Consider the following 17622-nt stretch of genomic DNA (forward strand, 5'->3'; position numbering starts at 1 on the left):
GTCCTATATAGCTGCAACATTACCTCCCGGCTCCTAAACTCAATCCCACAATATGCCAATGCACAATATGCTTTCTTAACCACAGAGTCAAAATGCGCAGCAGCTTTGAGTGTCCTATGGACTCGAACCCCAAGATCCCTCTGATCCTCCACACTACCAAGAGTCTTACCATTAATACTATATTCTGTCATCATATTTGACCTACCAAAATGAACCATCTCACACTTATCTAGGTTGAACTCCGTCTGCCATTTCTCAGCACAATTTTGCATCCTATCAATGTCCTGCTGTAACATCTGACAGCCCTCCACGCTATCCACAACACCTTCAACATTTGTGTCATCAGCAAATTTACTAACCCATCCCTCCACTTCCTCATCAAGTCATTTATAAAAATCACAAAGAGTAGGGGTCCCAGAACAGATCCCTGAGGCACACTACTGGTGACCAACCTCCATGCAGAATATGACCCGTCTACAACCACTCTTTGCCTTCTGTGGACAAGCCAGTTCTGGATCCACAATGCAATGTCCCCTTGGATCCCATGCCTCCTTACTTCCTCAATAAGCCTTGCATAGGGTACCTTATCAAATGCCTTGCTGAAATCCATATACACTACATCTACTGCTCCACCTTCATCAATGTGTTTAGTCACATCCTCAAGAAATTCAATCAGGCTGTTAAGGCATGACCTGCCTTTGACAAAGCCATGCTGACTATTCCTAATCATATTATACCTCTCCAAATGTTTATAAATCCTGCCTCTCAGGATTTTCTGCATCAACTTACCAACCATGAAGTAAGACTCACTGGTATATAATTTCCTGGGATATCTCTACTCCCTTTCTTGAATAATGGAACATCTGCAACCCTCCAGTCCTCCGGAACCGCTCCCATCCCCATTGATGATGCAAAGATCATCGCCAGATGCTCAGCGATCTCCTCCCTTGCCTTCCATAGTAGCCTAGGGTACATCTCGTCCGATCGCGGTGACTTAACCAACTTGATGCTTTCCAAAAGCTCCAGCACATCCTCTTTCTTAATATCTGCATGCTCAAGCTTTTCAGTCCACTGTAAGTCATCCCCACAATTGGCAAGATCCTTTTTCCGTAGTGAATACTGAAGCAAAGTACTCATTAAGTACCTCTGCTATCTCCTCCAGTTCCATACACACTTTTCCACTTTTTCACACTTGATTGGTCCTATTCTCTCATGTCTTATCCTCTTGCTCTTCACATTCTTGTAGAATGCCTTAAGGTTTTCCCTAATCCTGTCCGCCAATGCCTTCTCATGGCCCCTTCTGGCTCTCCCAATTTCTTTCTTAAACTCATTCCTGCTAGCCTTATAATCTTCTAGATCTCTATCATTACCTAGTTTTTTGAACCTTTTGTAAGCTCTTCTTTTCTTCTTGACTAGATTTACAACAGCCTTTGTACACTATGGTTCCTGTACCCTACCATCCTTTCCTTATCTAATTATAATGTACCTGTGCAGAATCCCACGCAAATAGCCACTGAACATTTGCCACATTTCTTCCATACATTTCCCTGAGAACATCTGTTCCCAATTTATGCTTCCAAGTTCCTTCCTGATAGCCTCATATTTCCCCTTAGTCCAATTAAATGCTTTCCTAACTTTTCTGTTCTTATCCCTCTCCAATGCTATGATAAAGGAGATAGAATTGTGATCACTATCTCCAAAATGCTCTCCCACTGAGAGATTTGACACCTGACCAGGTTCATTTCCCAATACCAGATCAAGTACAGCCTCTCCTCTTGTAGGCGATCTACATATTGTGTCAAGATACCTTCTTGAACACACCTAACAAACTCCACCCCATCTAAACACCTCTGTCTAGGGAGATGCCAATTGATATTTGGGAAATTAAAATCTCCCACCATGACAACCCTGTTATTATTACACCTTCCCAGAATCTGTCTCCATATCTGCTTCTCGATGTCCCTGTTACTATTGGGTGGTCTATAAAAAATACCCAGTAGAGTATTGACCTCTTCCTGTTCCTAACTTCCACCCACAGAGACTTCGTGGACAATCCCTCCATGTCTTCCTCCTTTCCTGCAGCCGTGACACTATCTCTGATCAACAGTGCCATGCCTCTACCTCTTTTGCCTCCCTCCCTGTCCTTTCTAAAACATCTAAAGCCTGGCACTCAAAGTAACTATTCCCGCCCCTGAGCCATTCAAGTCTCTGTAATTTCCACAACATCATAGCTCCAAGTACTGTTCCACGCTCTAAGCTCATCCACTTTGTTCATAATACTCCTTGCATTAAAATAGACACATGTCAAACCATCGGTCTGAGCGTGTCCCTTCTCTATAACCTGCTTACCCTTCCTCTCGCACTGTCTCCAAGCTTTCTGTATTTGTGAGCCAACTGCCTCTTCCTCTGTCTCTTCAGTTTGGTTCCCATCCCCCAGCAATTCTAGTTTAAACTCTCACCAAAAGCATTAGCAAACCTCTCCACCAGGATATTGATCCCCCTGGGATTCAAGTGCAACCCGTCCTTTTTGTACAGGTCACTCCTGCCCCAAAAGAGGCTACAATCCCTCAGCCACGCATTTATCCTCCACCTCACTCTATTCCTATACTCATTGTCATGTGGCACAGGCAATAATCCTGAGATGACTACCTTTGTGGTTCTGCTTCTCAGCTTCCTTCCTAACTCCCTGTAGTCTGCTTTCAGGACCTCCTCCCTTTTCCTGCCTATGTTGTTGATACCAATATGTACCACGACCTCTGGCTGTTCTCCATTCCACTTCAGGATATCGTGGAAGCAATCAGAAACATCCCGGACCCTGGCACCTGGGAGGCAAACTGCCATCCGTGCTTCTTTCCTGCATCCACAGAATTGTCTGTCTGACCTCCTAACTATAGAGTCCCCTATCCCTGCTGCCATCCTCTTCCTTTCCCTACCCTTCTGAGCCACAGGGCGAGACTCTGTGCCAGAGGTGAGGCCACTGTTGCTTTCCCCAGGTAGGCCATTCCCCGCCCCACAACAGTACTCAAACAGGAGTACTTATTGTTAAGGGGGGCAGCCACTGGGGTGCTCTCTAGTACCTGCTTTTTGCCCTTCCCATTTCTGAATGTTACCCACTTAACTGTCTCCCCAGGCCCTGGTGTGACTACCTGCCTATAGCTCCCATCTATCACCTCCTCACTTTCCTTGACCAGACGAAGGTCATTGAGCTACATCTCCAGTTCCCTAACACGGTCCCTAAGGAGCTGCAGTTCGACGCACCTGGCGCAGATGTGGCCGTCCGGGAGGCTGAGAGTCTCCCGGACTTCCCACATCTGACACCGAGCACAGAGCCTCACACACATGATTCCTGTCTGTATTCTACACAGGCAACCTACCTTGCCTCGACCCATTTCCGCTGAAGCCCCGTTGAGCCAAAGCCTTCCTACTCTGTCTCCCTCTACTACGTTGCTCACTCCTCTGGTGCCCGCTCTATAAAGCTGTTTCCTTTTAAACTCCTCTCACTGTTCTCACTGTCTGACGTCCACGTGCTTGCGCAGTCGTGCCCCAATTGCTTGTCTCGCTGTATGAACCAACAACCTGCAGAATATTTTTTCAGAATGTGAAAAGATTTTCCCCTTATTACAAAAACACAGCTAATTGAATACATACCATTTGTAAGCACTGAAAACTCTGTAAGGCTTATTCCCCTATCAGTGATCTATGATGGATTAGATCTTTCACCGCTCTGACGGACTGATTGTCTGTCAAACGATGGAATGGTGTCAACTAAACCTCAGGAGGTGGATTCTCAGCCTTTGCCTCCAGAGCACATAATGGCCTTTGACAGCACACTGCTATTTGAGACATTATTTGTTTATATCTGTCTGATAATCAGAAGTATTTGCAATGAGATCAAAGAGATTTAAATAATTTAAAATAATGTGATTTTAAAAATAACATAAATCTACTGGAAAATACAATAAACCATGAGAAATTGATTGAAACCATAAAATAAAGTGAAATGAAAGAAAAATAAACAAATCCCTTAATCTGCATTTACTCTTTCACTTTTGGTCTGAGTCACCATCCAAACGAATGGAATTGATCTCTTTGTGCTAGCCATGGATAGCATCAAGCTGATGGGTCAAGTGCAAGGTTTAAGAGGAACCAAACTTAAAGAAAATGTTCCCATGGCACATTGGTTGAATGTGCTTGTTGTAGACCTTCAAGAGATTGCTTTAAATTCCATATTAAACTTCAGTCTGCAAGGACCATGGATTTATATTAGAAATGTGGATCTGAATATAATAGTGATTTCAACATCAAGGAGTGGAAATCATTAACACCAGCATAACATCCTCAGCTTAAAAAAAAGATTTGTGAATCTTCCCTTTGAACAAATAAAGAGGGTTGAAATTTGCCTTCTAGGTTGTTGGTTTATCAATAAGGCTGTACATTTCAGAGTTACGTTCTGGGTTATTAGTTTTTGTCTTTGTTATTAGTTTATTAAGGAAAAGATTCTTCAGCATACAAACACAGAAATGTTAAATGACCTCATGAGAGGTAAAATAAGACATGTTGGAGCATCTCATGATCTGTACAATATCAAGATTTATCTAGGTTTATTTCTCAGCCTAACATAAATTTCTTGATCTCAGGTTGGCAACAGGAGGAGAGTTAAAATTGCCTTCATGAATGGCAGTTTATAAACGAGAAAGAAAATGAAGAAATAGTTTTTCTGATCTTTATCCAGTCCGTATGTGAATGTGCATGGACTTCATTAATGTGTTTATTTTTTATTTATTAAGATTCAATGCAGTTTAGGCCCTCCTGGCAATTTGAGCCACACTGCCCAACAAACCCCGACTTAACCCTAGCCTAATCACAGGGCAATTCTTAATGACCAATTAATTTACGAACTGGTACATCTTTGGACTGTGGGAGGAAAGCGGAGCACCTAGAGGAATTGTACATAGCAGAAGGTCCAAATTTATTTTGATGAAGAATTCCTATTAGAAGGTTTACCCTTGCTCCTGTTAAGAATAGGAATGGCTGATTGGTCAGATGACACCCATAGATTTGTTTTCATTATTACTGCATGGGGAGTTAGATATTTGTCCTAGTCAGGACGGCTTGGATGGGGAATTAAAGATAAAGATGTTCTCATGCACTGAGTAGCCCTAACTATTGATAATATGATGCTCAGAGGTTTGGATGGGGCTGTGTAGAAGACGTTGATTTTATGCAGGGAGCCTTGTAACAGTGTGTACACTCTCTTATGATTTGCTGTACACAGTAAATAAAAAAGTCAGTAAATAGTGAGTCATGGTTAAAAAACAGATGACTTTTCAGTTATAGTTTTATGTTTACGTTTAAATCTTAAAATGAAGTTATTGCCTTAAAATCATTTTCTGTTATCTTTAAGTTTAATCCTCCATGGTGAATGTTTAATCCTTTCCGTTCTGATGACTGGACTGTTTGATTTATAACACTCAAGTCGTGATGTGGTGATTTCAGAGCTGAGTTCGGAAGCAATCCATTAACACACCTAAGTGCTGTATTGATGTTGTTATGTAGTCACCTAGCTCCAGGCTGTTAGTCGGTCGATAAAACTGAGGTGTGAATTAGTCATCAATACAGCTTATTTCAAAATGTATTTTTGAAATCTGTGCATTATTGACAAGGCCAACAATTGACAAGGCTAATGCCTCTTCAGAAAATATGAACTGCCTTCATAAAACATTGTAGTCCTTCTAGTGAATACCTGGATTTTGACCCAGTGATAATATGGAACTCAGCCTAGATGTCCGTTAATAACAGAGGTCAGGAGGAATTTTTATAAGACGTAGGAGCAGAATTAGGCCATTTGGCCTATCAAGTCTGCTTTGCATTCCATCTTGGCTGATTTATTGTCCTTTTCAACACTATTTTCTCTTGCCTTCTCCCCGTAACCTTTGATACTCTTACTAATAAAGAATCTATCAACTCTGCTTTAAAAATTTCCCATGACTTAGCAACCAAAGCCATAGGTGGCAATGAATTTCACAGATTTACCACCAACTGCCTAAAGAAATTCCTCCTTGGCTCTGTTCTCAAGGGATGTTCTCGTATTTTGAGGCTGTTCCCTCTGGTTCTTTACTTCCCCATTATTGGAAACATCCTCTTCACATTCACTCTATCTAGTTCTTTCAATATTCGATAGGTTTCAATGAGATCCCCCTCACCCATCATTCTTCTGAACTCCAGTGAGTACAGGCCCAGAGCCATCAAATGCTTCTCATACATTAACCCTTTCATTCCTGGGATCATTCTCATGAACCTCCTCTGGACCCTCTGCAATGCCAGAACATGCTTTCTTAGATAAGGGGCCCAAAACTGCCCGCAGTAATCCAAGCGCAGTCTGACCAATGCCTTATAAAGCCTCAGCATTATCCATCCGAGTGTAGAGCAGCAAGGAGAGGGGGTGTGGTATGAAACAGACACCCCTCATCTCACCGTTAATGTGCACAAATAAAATAAAGGCCAGCTGAGTAAATAATGTGGAAGAGAAAGAGTTCTGGACCAGAGAGAGAAAAATCCCTGGAACACACTTAAGATCTTGCAGTTGATTGTTTATCTGAACTCCACTTTCTCTGCAGGTTTTACACTTTCAAAGTTCAAAATAAATTTATTACCAAAGTATATATACATCACCATATACTACCCTGAGATACATTTTCTTGTGGGCATTTGCAGTAAATATAAAGAAACAATAGAATCAATGAAAATCCACACACGACAAAGACGGACAAACAACCAATGTCAAAACAGCAAACAAACAGCAAATACTAAAAGAAAGAAAGAAAGGATAAATAAATAAATATGGAATAAATATCCAGAGCATGAATTGTAGAATCCTTGAAAGTGAATCTATAGGTTGTGGGAATAATTCAGTATTGGGGTAAGCTCTGCTTCAAGAGCTTGATGGTTCCTAAACTTATCTATAAGTTTAACCCTCCATGGTGAATCTTTAATCCTTTCAGTTCTGATGACTGGACTGTTTGATTTATAACACTCAAGTCATGATTTGGTGATTTCAGAAACACAAAATAATCTGCAGATGCTGTGATCAAAGCAACACTTTCAGTACGCTGGATGAACTCAGCAGGTTGGGCAGCATCAGTTAGAAACGATGAGTCGATGTTTCGGGCCGGAACCCTTCGTCAGGACTGAAGAATGAAAGATGGGGAATGATTTGAAGAATGCTTGTAGCGTCAGTTGAAGGACCAGTAATTTGAAAGACAAAGGGTTGGGGGAGGGGAAGCATTGACGTCATAGCCCTGAAAACAATGGGTGGTAGAAGAAGGAGGAGGAACCATGAGGGAGCTGGGGGAGGGGGTAGAGTGAAATAGGGATAGAGGAAGGGAGGGGGAGTGAATTACCGGAAGTTGGAGAATTCTATGTTCACACCAAGGGGCTGGAGACTACCTAGACGGTATATGAGGTATTGCTCCTCCAACCTGAACTTAGCCTCATCATGGCAGTAGAGGAGGCCATGTATGGACATATCCGCCTCCTTCTTCTACTACCCATTGTTTTCAAGGGCTATGATGTCAATGCTTCCCCTCCCCCACCCCTTTGTCATTCAAATTACTGGTCTTTCAACTGAAGCTACAATCATTCTTCAAATCCTTCCTCATCTTTCATTCTTCAGTCCTGTCGAAGGGTACCAGCCCGAAACGTCGACTCATCGTTTCTAACTGATGCTGCCCGACCTGCTGAGTTCATCCAGCGTACTGAAAGTGCTGCTATGGTGATTTCAGAGCTGAGTTTGGAAGTGGTGTGGGGCCTCTTTCCTAGTTGTATTGTTATTGGCTTACCTTATTCTACCTCAATATGCCATACAATGAATTGATTTATATGATCAGCACGCAAGTCAAGCCCCTCACTGCATTTCGGCATATGTGAAATTACTAAGGGAACCCTAAATTAAAAGAGCTGAGAGTGCCAAAGTAACACACAAAATTCTCAGCAGGTCAGGCATCTATGGAAATGAGTAAGCAGTTGATGTTTCGGGCTGAGACACCAATGCCAGCATTTATTGCCCATCCCTCACTACCCGTGAGAAGGTAGTGGGGTGGGGGGGAGGGGACAAACTTCCTTCTTGGAGCCACAGCAATCCTTCTGGTGAAGGGGCTTCCACTAAGTTATCAGGAGTGAGGGAACTGGGGAACTGTAGGATTGAGGCTCCAATGAAGAGTTGTGCATGCCCACACGAACACTGCCAGACATATGGACAGACTTTAGTCAGAGGGTGGAAGTCATCATCACAGATGGCTGTGGAGCCCAAGGTCATTGGGTATATTTAAAGTGGAGTTTGGCAGGTTCTTGATTTGTAGGGGTGTCAAAGATTACAAGGAGAAGGCAGGAGAATGAGTTTGAGAGGAATAATAAACCACCATGATGGAATGGCCTAATTCTGCTCATATGTCTTATGGTCTGAGTCAAGATGTACAACTTGGAGAGGTACCACGGTGCTCCCATTCACCTGCTGCTCTTGATGGTGGAGGTCTATATAGTTTTGCGACTATATGTAACGTTATTTGAAACTCAGAATAAAATTTAATATTCATCCTTAAAGTACATCACCTTTGAAACAACGTGCGAACAAGCACTGATTTGATAGCAGAAATGTAAGTATGAAAATAGTGCTTTGAGTATCTGCTGAACACTAGTTTGCTCCTATCGGTTTAAGTATTTGGAGAATCAAGGCCGGTGTGTCCCTGGATGTTTAACATACTTAACTAGAGCACAAGATTGTTCACTTAATACATGGTTGGAAAATTGAAATGGGAAATCAAAAACAGATATCATTCTTTGATACTGTTATTGCAAAGCAATCTACAGGTAATCATCAGTAAAATCTTCCACTACTAGATATGTTACCGGGAATGGTACAAGTCTATTAAGCTGAGTTTCTAGAACAAAATGAATGTATAAAATCTATAACTTTGTTTATTTACCTTAAGAGTAGGCTCTTCCGGCATTTCGAGTTGCGCTGCCATAGCAACCCCAACTTAACCTGGTCATGGGACAATTTACAATGACCAATTAATCTACCTGGCACATCTTTGGACTGTGGGAGGAAACTGGGGCTCCCAGAAAAAAAACCCATGCATTGGATGGGGAGGACGTACAGAGTCTCCTTACAGATTGGCTCCGGAAATGAACTCTCGAGCTCCAGAACTACGCGTTGTAATAGCATCGCGCTAATCGCTATGCCACTGTGGCGCCCCATGGATACACTAAAACTTGAGTTTTAATGTATCCATTTTAGGCATGTACACTCAATAGTCACTTTATTCCATGCCTCCTGTACCTACTAAAGTGGCCGCTGTGTGTATGTTTGTGTTCTTCTGCTGCTGTAGCCCATCTACTTCAAAATTGACATGCTGTGTGTTCAGAAAAGCTCTTCTGCACACCATTGTTATAAAGTATTGTTATCTGAGTTCCTGTCACCTTCCCATCAGCTTGAACGAGTCTGGCCATTCTCCTCTGACCTCTCTCATTAACAAGGCATTTTTGCCTATGGAACTGCCGCACACTGGATTTTATTTTGTGTTTTTCACACCATTCTCTGTAAACTCTAGAGACTGTGCTGCGTGAAATCTCAGGAAATTAGCAGTTGCTGAAATACTCAAACCACCCTGTCTGGCACCAACAATCATTCTACGGCCAAAGTCACTCAATTTACATTTCTTCTCCATTCTGATATTTGGTCTGAACAACAGCTGAATCTCTTGACCACGTCTGTGTGCTTTTATGCATTGAGTTGCTGCCACATGATTGGCTGATTAGATATTTGCATTAACAAGCAGGTGTACAGGTGGCTGCTGAGTGTATTTTAATAAACAAGTTCATTAACAATTGTAATGCAATTGTCTGAAACATATGTCTGAAATCTAGTCTGTTGCATTTGAGTGCTCAGTGATATAAAGGACTCCTACTGATTATGGTTAAGCCAGCTCAGTATATTTGGGAATCTGCCAAGTAGATCCAGGGCCAGAATCTGTACATTTGATTTTACATTGCTCAGAAATTGGGGTGCTGTTGTTTGTACTTCATTTCATGATTCAGTTTTCAAATTTATCACATGTACATCAAAACATACAGTGAAATGCGGTATTTGTATTAACAGTCGACACAACCGTGGGTGTGCTGAAGTTAGCCCACAAGTGTCACCACATGCTCTGGTGGCAACATGTTATGCTCACAATGCTTGGCAGACAAACCCAGAACACAAGCAACAACAGCAAAACAAGCGCCTCCTTCCCACATACTCATATTCAGTCCTTTAACCCCAGGACAGGCCTTCAGCCTCCAGCAGACTAGGGCTCAGTCTCTCACTCAGGCTTGCAGACATTGGGCTTCGACTTCTGCAGAGATTTGCAGATGGCTGTGGCCAATGAGACTCGACTTCAGTACTTCTGATTCAACCCTCGGCCCACAATCCTTGGAATTGAGCCCAGGACACTCATATCATCAACCACTAGGCCCCGACCTCCGGTCTCGCCAATTTGTAAACCCGGTGGGTTATCAGAACTCCTTCCACCTACCCGCATGGAAGTCCGACTCCGGAAGCCTCTGACAACTCGCTGACCTGTGCTCGTCCACTTTCTACCGGCTTGACATAGAATGTTCGACCATGGACCTCCCATATCTGCGTCACAGGCCTTCAGGCGTGGAGAGAAGACTTATTCTACAGCCTGACCTCTAATTCCCCCACATCCCTATCCCTAAACCCTAAATGATCCCTAGTGCCCTTTTTTGTCCCCCAAACCACCTTTATGAACCTAAAAGAAACAACTTAAAAAAAGACTAAATCTGAGCTGGGAATCAATGGAGGCCACAGCTTGACACCATCTTGGATAAAAGTTAATTTCAGTTATATAGTTAGTTAACTAATTATAGTATCAACCAATTGTTATACTAATTATTATAACATCTTAGTCTTATTGGCAGACTGAATAAAGGAGTTCTTTTATATATTAAATAGTAGCACTCATGGCTACAATGAGGTAATTCTCCTTCTTAGTGAGAGAAGAAATAGCTTTGTAACCTTGTCTTGCTTTAATTGAATGTTTTTCTCTTCTCTGTTGCATAAGATTTAAACTATGAACTTAACATCAATCAGTGGTAAAAGTTCTTCTACACACAAAATCTTCATTAAACTCTCATCAATCAACCAATGGGCTTTACTGTATGTTTCAAAGGCAGCATTAAAATGAACTCATCACTTATACTTCCGTGGATTTGTTGGTGGTAAATCAAATACTGATGTTCACTGTGATACATCAGCTGATTATGTTGAAAATGGGCATCCATATTAAATGCCCCTTTATAAATGAGGTCAATGGGGAGCAATGGGTTAAAAGTTTTAGTAGGTACATCTGGGAAATGCATTTTATTCCTGAAATTCACTTTATCTCATGGGTTAGAAATTGTTCTTTGTGGCCTACAGTTAAGTGTAAAGGTGTTTATCATTTCTGCTTGATCTACATCTGCCTATTTGCTTTCCGGTTCATAACTCCAGGTCAGAGCATTTCAGTGTGCAGTTTGAACATGGTGATCATTTCACTATACACCACCCTGCAGAGATGTTTGTACCATCCGTTTAACAGTAAGGTGGCTGGAAAACTAATAAGCTGCTGTAAAGTAGAAAAGTATTTTGTGACCATTTTGCTGGACTCTTTCATGCATTCATCAGTATGGGGATTTTGGATCCACTTTTAAGCCAGAAACACTGCCAAAGTTTGGAGAATTATGTTTTTATGTACAGCTGGAGACGATCAATGTCCTTAATCCAAAGAACCATTGGCAAGACAAACCCAAATTTGTAACTCTTGGTAGACTTGAGACCAAATAGAAAGTAGGCATCTCCTCATATCGCTGTGTTAGAGTGATGTGGGGTCCTATCTGTAGTGGGACATGATTATAACATTTTTGCATGCAAACAGCTTGGTAAGGAAGCTATGCTTAAGCAGGTTTGGTATAACAGCTGCTTTTGGTCCAAGTTATAATCAGTTCATTATCTCTGTTTTTGACTTTGGGTCAACGATGCGCCTGAGTGAATACTAAGTCACCTGTCGACTATAACATAACTCATGATAGTTAACTATTTGTTGCTTTAAATTACTTTGTGATAATAGTTGAGTACTTTCATCTATCTATATATATTTTGGTGCATGGCCAAGTGGTTAAGGCGTCGGTCTAGTGATCTGAAGGTTGCTAGTTTGAGCCTCAGTTGAGGCAGCGTGTTGTGTCCTTGAGCAAGGTACTTAACCACACATTGCTCTGCGACGACACTGGTGCCAAGCTGTATTGGCCCTAGTGCCCTTCCCTTGGACAACATCGGTGGCGTGGAGAGGGGAGACTTGTAGCATGAGCAACTGCCGGTCTTCCATACAACCTTGCCCAGGCCCACGCCCTGGAAACCTTCCAAGGTGCAAATCTATGGTCTCACGAGACTAATGGATGCCTATTCTATCTAATGTGCTTCAGAAAAACAAATTGTTGGACAAAGGGATAAAGAAATGCAGGGTAGATGGGTAGGGCAGGCTCAATAATGGAGGGTAGCAAAGTGATTACTCATGTTCTCGATATTTATTGCTTATTTATTTACTATTATTATAATTTCTTCCGTTTTGTATTGACAAAGTTTGTTGTCTCTTACACACAACTTGAGTGCCCAGGTTGGCGTGGTCTTTCATTATTATTTTATTGTGAATTTATTGAGAATGTCTTCAGGAAAATGAAACTCAGGGTTGTATATGGTGATATACATGTACTTTGATAATAAATTTACTTTGAGCTTTGAACATAAAAGTTGGTAACATTGGCTGCTGGAGTTCATTGAGAAAGGGTAAATGGAACGGGAGTGGGGAATGCCTTGCAGTTAGATTATTTTCGAATTAGTACCTGCATGCATTTTGTGGTCCTGGATCATAAGCTAGTGAGTGTGTTGGCATCATGAGTTCAAATTTCAAAGTAAATTTATTTTCAAAGTACATATACTACCCTGAGATTTATTTTCTTGCAGGCATTCACAAGTAGAACAAAAGAATACAATAGAATCAATGAAAAATTATATACAAAGACTGATAAACAACCAGTGTGCAAAAGAAGACAATCTGTGTAATTACAATAATAATCATAATTAATAATAAGTAAATGCATAATACAGCAAACGTGAGTGTTAGAGTCACAGCTATGCCATTGATCACCCTTGACTGCTCTGTATGCGAGTACTTCGGGCAAACTAAATGTAAGCTACATAGAGTACTTCAGGTGTGGTCACCTAAAGTTAGCTGGAACAGGGATTTTTGATGCGAATGCCTGTAGTCTATCCAGATTCTGATTATTTTTCCTCTCTATCTGGAACAGTTCCATGATCACTGCCATCGCCTGTAGTTTTTCATCACTCTGCTCTATCACTTCAAGGTCCCAATTGGATGAGCTCACATTTGCTTCAATTGAAATCCATTTGCCACAACTTTGACCAGTTAGATAAAGTTTCCATCTACACTGCTTACATTACCGTCTTATCTTTCCATTATCAGCAAACTCGGGTGTGTGGCTTTCCATTCATTAATACAAAGAGCAGTCGCTGCTTCAGCACAGATACTTGCATGGCACCACTGGTCACACCGCACGGTTCCACGAGTGCTGCTTCAGCAGTTAGGCTTTATGAGGTTCTTTATCAAATGCCTTCATGAAATCCATGTAAGTAATATCTGCAGTTATTTCCTTATCCACTATTATCATGGCCATTTCGAAAATAAAAACCGCAATCAGATACACAGGCATTGCCGCTCCGTTAAAAATCCTCCTCAACCAGAAAGTTTCCAAGCATTTTTTCCATAATTCTTGACTCTGGTACTTTCCACTATGCAAATGTACATTCGGACCAAGTGTAGCTTTCTCAGCCCCTTGTGCCTGCTCCTCCATTTAATAAGGTCATGGCTGATTGTAACCTCAACACATTCCCACCCAGCTGTGCCAACTTTTCAACCCTTTGCTTACCAGCTACTTATCTACCTCAAAAGTATTCAAGGATCTTACTTCCACCATCTTTTGAAGAACAGAGTTCCAAAGATTCGTCTGAGAGGAAATAGTTTGCTTCATCTCTATCCCAAGTGAGCCACCCTTATTTTTAAAATAATCACTGACTCCCTAGATGTAGTTTCTCCCACATGAGGTTGTATCCTCAGGATATTTATATATTTATTGAGATGTTGTGCAGAATAGGCTCGTTCCATCCTTTGAGCTGTGCCGCCCAGCAAATGCGGTTTAACCTTAGCCTAATCACAGGACAATTTACACTAATCGATTAAGCTACAAACCAATACGTCTTTGGACTGTGGGAGGAAACCAGAGCTCTCGGAGGAAACCCATGCAGTCACGAGGAGAACGTACAAACTCCTGACAGACGAAGGTGGGAATTGAACCCAGGTCACTGGTACAGTAAAGCATTGTGCTAACTACAACACTACAGTGTCCACCCTGTTGGGACCACTCATGATCGTTCTAAACTCCAGATCATACAAGGTTAGCCTGTCTAAATTTTCTTATAAGGTATCCCAGGTCTAGCTTTCTCTGAAAAGCTTCCAGTGTAGTACCAAGCCTCACTGAATAAGGACATCCATACTGTACACAATAACTCAGATGTGGTCTCACTTATTTCCTTATAAAATAGAAGCATAAATTCCTACTTTTGTATTCAATTCCTTGGTTGCTTATAGGGCTATTAATTGCCTGGTTTTCAAATGTTCCCCTCTTCCAAAATGACAGGCACAAATTTCTAATGTACCCTGTAAATACTTCTTGAGCAAAGTCATCAACCTGAAGCTTTTCTAGGCCTCCTGTCCCATGATCCTCTCATATCCCTTTAGCCAATCACCTGTCCAGCTCTTGGCTCCATCCCTCCCCCTCCTGTCTTCTCCTATCATTTTGGATCTCCCCCTCCCCCTCCCACTTTCAAATCTCTTACTCACTCTTCCTTCAGTTAGTCCTGACGAAGGGTCTCAGCCCAAAACGTCGGCTGTACCTCTTCCTAGAGATGCTGCCTGGCCTGCTGCGTTCACCAGCAACTTTTATGTGTGTTGCTTTCTCTCTGTGTTGTTTTCTCTTTTGAGTAGTTTCAGCCTCACCTGTTTTAATTTTTTCAGCCTTTAACTGAAACCTGAAATTAGAATATATGTCAGCCTCTCCAGGTTTTCCTCTCAATTAGATGTCTCTACTGGTTCTGCTCTTTGGGTAAAATCCGTTTGACAGTGATGGAATATTAGAACTATCAAATGCTAAACACATCAACACACACAAAATGCCAGGGGAACTTAGCAGGTCAGGCAGCATCTATGGGAATGAATAAACAGTCGACCTTTTGGGCTGAGACCCTTCATCAGGTCTGAGAAGAAAGGGGGAAGATGCCAGAATAAAAACGGTGGGGGAGGTGAAAGAGGATATCTAGAAGGTGATAGGTGAAGCTAAGTGAGTAGGACGGTCAAAGGGCTGGAAAGGAAGAAATCTGATAGGAGAGGAGAGTGGACTATAGGAGAAAGAGAAGGAGGAGGAGACACAGGGGGCCATGATAGTTTGGTGAGAAGAGGTAAAAGGTCAGAGTGGGGAATAGAAGAAGAGGGGAGTGGAAGGGACATTTTTTTTACTGGAAGGAGAAATTGATATTCACACCACCAGGTTGCAGGTTACCCAAATGGAATATAAGGTGTTTCTCCTACATCCTGAGGCTGGCCTCATCATGGAACAAAAGGGAGTCATGGATCGACAAGTTGGAACGGGGAAATGGGAATCAGAAATAAATTGTCAGGCCACTAGAAAGTTCTGCTTTTGGAGGATGGAGCGGAGGTGCTCACCCAAGCAGTCCTCCACTTTAGACCGGCCTCATTGGGAGCACAAAACATAGTAGACCACCCCAGTGGATTCACAGGTGAAGTGTTGCCTCACCTGGAAGGACTACTTGGTGCCCTGAATGGAGGTGAATAGCAACTTGGCCACTTGCAGGGTTAAGTACTGGGAGGGATGAATGGACAAGGGAATCACGGATGGAGCAATCCCTGTAGAAAGCAGAGAGGGCGGCCTTGAGTCTGGAGAAAGTGGGAGGAGCAGGAGGAAAAATTTTTGTGGGTGAGGAACAGTTCCGCTAGATGGAGGAGGGTGATGGCGGAGGAGAACTGATTGGTTCTTTTATTAAAAAGTGGCAAACTTTAAGGCCTTGACTGGACATCCATGATGAGAATGAGGCAGTCAGGGCCAGGGAATTGAAAATTAGTGCGGAGATCGAGAGCAGGGTTCAGTTCCCGCCGCTGTCTGTGAGGAAACTGTACGTTCTCTCTATGACCACGAGTTTCCTCGAGGTGCTCTGGTTTCCTCCAACTGTCCAAAGACCTATCAGTTGGTAGTTTAATTGGTCATTGTAAACTGTCCCATAGTTATGCTGGGGTTAAATCAGGGGTTGCTGGGCAGTGTGGCTGAAAGGGCTTATTACGAGCGGTATCTCAATAAATAAATGAATAAATAAAATTAAATAAACTTTCCAATTAGCATTGTGTAGAGTAACCTGTGGACTTGTGGTTGGTTGGCTGCAGAGTCTTCCATTTGTCCGTGTCAGTGCGAATTTGATATGTTACAGCAACTTGCGCATCATTGGTCTCTGTGAGTAGCCAAGACAGCAAGGAGACTTTTCAACCCATCTAACTGACAAGGAAGCTGCACAGACTACAAGCTGGAAGCAGAGAGCAGCCTGTGATGTCCCATGAGTACTGAATCCATCTCTTTTTGGGAAGAGCGATGAGAGAACCTGGACTGTCCAGTTAAGCAGGAAATTTGTTTGATAACTCTAACATTAATTTGGGAGAGATAGACTGCTATTTAATCTATTTCTGCCCTTGTGTAAGATAGATTACGCTTGTTTATTTTCTATATACTTTTATTTGAATTAATCTTTAGGTTTTGGATATACATTAGTCAATTTTTTTTCACTTGCATGAGTTCCCCTGCACTCAAAGAACCTTGAAAGCTATTTGGTACCCAAGCCTTTCTGAGTTGATGGTGATTTGTGTGGTCTCCTGTGAAGATAATCACAGGTAGTTAAGTCCAGATAATCACCAACAAGACCCCTAACAGTGTTGATGAGCAGAGGGACCTTGGCGTTCAGGTTTTTAGCCTCCTGAAAGTGACTACACAGGTTGATAGGCGGGTTAAGAAGGCAGATGTCATGCTTGCCCTTATTAGTTCAGTCATTGAGTTCAAAAGTCAGGAGGTTAGGTTGCTGCTTTATAAAACTTTAGTCAGGCTGCATCTTGAATATTTCATACAGTTCTGGTCACCCCATTGTAAGAAGGGCATTGAAGGTTTGGAGACGGTGCAGAGGAGGTTTACCAGGATGCTGCTTGGATTAGCGGGTATTTACTATAATGACAGTTTGAGACAAACTTGGGTTGTTGTAGGATCTAATGCTTTCCTGATGTATTAGATGAATAAACCCTTCTCGGGCTTCCAGCCGGGTATAGGTGTCGATTATAACTGTTTCAATGACAAACTCTGCCATCTTCACCAGGGATGATGCCTGGGCATGGCTTGTCTAGT

The sequence above is a fragment of the Mobula birostris genome, chromosome 31 (assembly GCF_030028105.1).
Source record: "Mobula birostris isolate sMobBir1 chromosome 31, sMobBir1.hap1, whole genome shotgun sequence".
Taxonomy (NCBI): Eukaryota; Metazoa; Chordata; class Chondrichthyes; order Myliobatiformes; family Myliobatidae; genus Mobula; species Mobula birostris.